A 6,000-nucleotide genomic window follows, 5' to 3' on the forward strand; every position below is an offset into this window, starting at 1 on the left:
TAATATTATATATTATAGTTATTTACGATATTCTAAAAATGAATTCTAAATAATCTATGGTGCTAAAAAATAATATTTAATAAATAATAAAAAAAATAGACATATATATGCACAATATATTATGTAAATTTTATTTTCGATATTTTTAAAAAAATTACAGGACAACACCATATAAAAAATTAAAATTAAAATTATTGAATTATTGAAAACAAAAAATGGATAAATAAATATTGCCAAATAAGTAATGCTATGTATTGGCGTATTTGAATTTTTTTTTTTAAATAAAAACAAAAAGATAATATATATAATTATTATAAAAATAAAATCTTGATATATTATCCCTAAACTTTTTTGTTTTTTAAGAAATGCCTAATCTCTCTTTTGGCCCTCATATAACGTAACCAAAATTAACCTGATTTTTCATTTGCAGTGTATCCTATAGATTAATATATGGTTTTCTTCAAGCATTTTGTCGTTCCGATTTTCTTGCTGCGGAGTATTTAGATTATTTTCCCACACTTGATTCAGGATCTATCAGATACAAGTAATGTGGAATACAAATTGATCATTCTCTTATAAATTTCAAATAAACAATATTATATATAAAAAATATTATGTTTAAATAAAATTAAACCAAAATATTGTTTATACTTTTTAAAAAATATAATTATAATTATATATATATATAAAATGATAATCTTTTTAAACGTAAATGATAATTTTTTTAATAAAAATTAAGATTATGCATTATATATATTATATATTATTAGTATAATGATATTTTATAATATTTAAATTCTAGTATAAAATATTATTATTATAATAATAATATTTTATAATATTTGAATTCGTATTAATATAATTATTAAAAATAATAAAAATAAGATTATATATTATTATCATAATAAAACTTTATATCATTTAAATTTATATTAATATGATTATTAAATATCTAGTCTTTTATTATATATTATTATAATAATGATATCCTATAACATTTGCATTTCTATTTGAATTTATATTAATATAATTATTATATTTGTAGTTTTTGTTGACGCCGTTTTTCGTCAACTTAAAATGTAGAACAATTAAACAATAAGGACTATGGCTGTAGAGTCCAAGAACTTTACTTAGCTAGTAGATAGTAGTATTATAGTATGTATAGTATTATTTTTGTTACTGTGGATTTTTGGTTCAGACCGGGAATTATTTGGACACTCATAGTAGTACTTATAGACCTTCTAAGTTTAACCTATAGTTTAAGAATATTAAGTATAACCTAAGGTTTGATTATATGGTTGATATTAAGAATAATATTTATTATATTATAAGGTTTAGATATCAACCAATAGGATTTTAAGCACATGTTATGAATGGGTAATTAAAAATTAAGTATTTTGGAGGATTAAATTAAATAAGGGTAAAGTTTGAATGTTATAGGGTCAGTCAGCAGCTTTGAATACGTTGAGGGCTTAGTCAAGGCTGTTTACCCCATTCAAACTTAGCTAAAAATGTGTAATTTCGTGTTTAATTAATCAGCGTGTGCCGATATATCGCAGCTATAGGGGGCGATATATCGCAGCACGTAGATACGAAAAACACGAGACGATGCATGGTTGCCTCGGGCATACTGGCCCAGGCGATATATCGCCTCCTTCAGTGTATATTCAAACGTTTTTGAATTCTTTTCCCTTTCAGCCATTCAACTTCTTCATAAGTCCAGCATCTTTTGAACGAGTCTTCAGCCTCTGCTGAACGATTATTCAAATTATTTCACCTAAAAAGCTATTATTTTTATTCAAGTAAAATTAAGATTCCTTCATTCCCAAACTCTATAAATAGGACCTAGTACCCAGCCATTATTCACCTTTTACTCTAAGTTCAGAAGCTGCAAGTGCTAGGAGAGTGTGAGAGTTAAACACCTGGGTATTGGGGAAATCATAAGCTTAAACATCATAAGCTTATCAAACACTTTGGGAAGTAAGGTTCTATAGTATTTCGGTTGTGGTGTAGATTGGTCTTGCAAGTATTTGAGGTAAACCAAAACTCTAGTTCATTTGTTTTATGTTATTTCCCTCCTCTTAATCTTCTACTCAGTCTCCTAACCTTATTCTTATTTTGGTTAGGAAATCTAAATTCTTGAGCACATAAGTTTTGGTAAGTGTGACATTCAATGGTTTAGTCTTTCCATCCCTTTCATTTCATCTCTTTTCTTCAAATCTACTCACCCTTTATATATGGTTTTTGGAGTGTTCCAAAAGTCTCAACTCAGTCCACATATCCCGGTAACTTTGGTAAGGAAAATATGATAGAATCTATATGTTTTATGCTTATGTTATCTTATGTGTTATGTTATAAATATGTTATGAATATGTATGTATGTTTGTAGGCTTGGGCATATGACCCATATGACTAACAAGACCCCAAATGGGTTATGGGCATATGACCTACTTAGCTAGTAGGACCCCACTAATCCCATGGGCATATGACTTGTTTAGTCTATGGGACCCCAAGTAATAATGGCCATTATAATAAGTGTATGTAATAAGTGTTATGATATGTCTTTACGTTTATTATGAAATTTTATGTTTATGACTATGTGTTAGATTTTCCTTGCTGGGCATTAGGCTCATTCCTTTTTGTTTTATGTGCAGGAAAATAGCTTTAAGAGGCGGTAAGGTTCGTGGATGCTTGGGATTGTGTATCAGTGGTGAATGGAGTCAAGGAGCCGAGCGTTATTCGATTCGAGGATGTAGTTTCTGTTTTATGTCTTTTACATGTATTTTCCGCACTATTTATGTAATGTCTTTTTATTTTAAACCATGTTTTGTTTTTAAAGACAATGGGATCCCATATCCTTCTTGGTATTTATTTTGTAAGTAACTCTTATTTTTACAAGTTACTTAATAAAATTATGGTATTTTCGCAAATGTGAGTTCTATTAAGAATTGTATGTATAGTTTCGTTAATGGTCCAAAAGTCTAGATTAGTGGGTCATTACAATGGCGCAGATAAATAAGATGGCAAAACAACAAGGATTTTACGTGGTTCAGCAATTAACTCTGCCTAATTCACGAGTCTATTTTATTAAGACTTGGAGTTTTCAGGAAATCCTTCAGGGATGAATTCTCTAGAATTTCTCTTCGTATCTCAAAAGATCTGTCCTCTACAAATGTTCATGATCCTTCTATTTATAGAGAGTTTTCAGAGTTCATTCCCACATATTTCGGGAAGATACTTCTGCTTATTAATTAAAATAATGATATTAATTACTGTAACTCCTATATACAAGGAAACGTCACCTGAAGACCAGCAGGCAAATAATAGACTTGTTAATATCCCTTTAATGTTGGGATGTTACAACAATAAATATCTTTAAATGCATGGAACGCGTTACATCAGATGACCCATTAAATCTTTCGAGGTCGGCAATCAGCATCATGTCGGTCCAGGTCTATAGATAAGTTACAAACTAGCCGCCTTACTCCAAGACCAGCTCGGAGCGGGGTAGATACCAACGAGGCTGTTACATTCCGAGCTTGTACTTCTGCTAAATTCGGTCTACTTGATCCGAAGACACCCAAAAACGGATATACCCCGAGCTAATTCTTTCGAGCTCATGTCGGTCGGCAATCAGCATCATGTCGGTCCAGGTCTATGGATAAGTTACGAACTAGCCGCCTTACTCCAAGACCAGCTCGGAGCGCGGTAGATACCAACGAGGCTGTTACATTCCGAGCTTGTACTCCTGCTAAATTCGATCTACTTGATCCGAAGACACCCAACAACGGATATACCCCGAGCTAATTCTTTCGAGCTCATAAAGAACTTCGAGGTTAAATGTATTCGAGGTTGCCACCTTGATCTGAGGGTTTGACATCTGGGCCACGAACATGCGTTTTAAATATCTCGAGCTCACATTTGACGAGTCCAGCTTTCGAGGTTACAATCTCAGGTCTCAAAATGTGGGTGTAACAACTTTATATTATATATAATTATTATAATAATGATATTTTATAATATTTGAATTTATATTAATATGATTAATATGTATCTATATAAGTTAGTTTTAATAGAATATTTTATTAAATATTTAAAATATTATGTTAAATACTTAGAATATTCTACTAAAGTTAACAAAACACACCGTCAAAATCAATAACTTTTATATAAAAGATATATATATATATAATAAAGAGTATTATTAATTAATTAATAAATTAATATATTGCCTTTAAATGTAGACATATTTTTTCAGGATTTATCAGCATAGACTGTGGAAGTTCAGAGATGTCGAATTGCATAAGTCTAAAAATATCAATTAATTAACTATTTGTATTTTTTTTTCTATGACAAAATGGCTGACTAAGTGAGACTAATAACGAGTACTAATATTTGTTTTATCGAATTTCTAAGCTTGATTCAATTATCTATGCAGACCTTTATCATATATATATATATATATGCTAGGTACAAGCAACGTAAAATATGCATGCTTACTTAATTTTATTTATAAAATTTATTAATTATTTTTATTAAATTTATATTAATATCATATAAATTTAAAATAAATATCATATTTTAATTAAATAATTTATTTATTTTTGTTTAAGTTTATATTTGTTCTAATTTTTAAATTTTGGAGTGACAGCAAGATATTATATATTAAATATTTAATGTAATATTAAATATTATACTTGGATTTTAAATTTGAATTTCTTGCTAGTTTTTTTAAATGTAATTTGTTACTAATTGACAATAGATTATATCATATGTTTAATATGATATTATTCTAATAAGTGAGTTTAAGTTTAATTAAATGTTATTTAAGTTATAAAACATATCATTTTATTATTTTTAAATAATTATCATGATAAAATATCTAAAAAATATCATATTTTAATTTATTTGAGTTTTTATTATTTTTAAATAATTATCATTGTAAAATATCTCAAAAATATCCTATTTTAATTTGTTTAATTATTTATTATTTTTAAATAATTTTCATGGTAAAATATCTCAAAAATATCCTATTTTAATTTTTTAATTATTTATTTTATTTTATTTAAATTTAAGTGTTTAAATATAATAATATTCTATTAAATATAAGAATATTCTGTTAAAGTTAACATTACAAAAATAAAAAACCGTTAAAACAAAAAAATTTCTATTATCTATATACACTTATTATGTAGAAGAGATATATATCACTCAATGAAAATGAGACTTTTTTTTTAACTGAGTAATCCATGATAAAATGTAGTCTCTTGCAACTTTTCTAGGGCACTATATATGTATGCATGTGCTTGTGTACAATAAGCATTGTACATAAAATTCAAATCATAAAGTTTATATATGCTGTAGACAAACAATTGCACTTATGAGTGTAGAACGATACCAAGTTGTTTTATAACCATAAGTCAGCCTTGTGTTTCTTAGTCATTTTGTTTTTACATAACAAATTATATTACTATCCAAGTTTATAATAAGTTTTGGAAAATTCTAGTAACTCTCATAAAATCCTAACAGTCTTGATCTATTAATTATTAGCATAATTGTATTTCTCTCGCTCAAGAGTATTATTTCAATAATTTTTAAATGATAAAAAAACAACCAGCTTATTGTTTTCAAAACATTTTAGGACGAAGGTTTTTAAACTACTTCTAATTTCCATTAAATTAATAAAACCATTTCCCTTGGTTGAATTACTTTGAAACATAACATTTTATTTAAAATTTTAATTATAATTATAATTTTTTTGATCGGGTCATAATAATTACATTTTAAGTATGTTATCAAAAGTTTCAACAACTTGTTATTGTATTGTTTTATCTCTAAATATTAAAAAATTGAATTAACTATCTACCTAAAATATGATTGCAATAATATTAATCACTTTGATTTTATTTATTGTCAAAAATATTTTGTAAATTGCTTTTTTTTTTACTCTTATTATTATAAATAATTAGGAACTAGTAAATAAAAATAATACAAGTTGTC

The sequence above is a fragment of the Humulus lupulus genome, chromosome 6 (genome assembly GCF_963169125.1).
Source record: "Humulus lupulus chromosome 6, drHumLupu1.1, whole genome shotgun sequence".
NCBI lineage: Eukaryota > Viridiplantae > Streptophyta > Magnoliopsida > Rosales > Cannabaceae > Humulus > Humulus lupulus.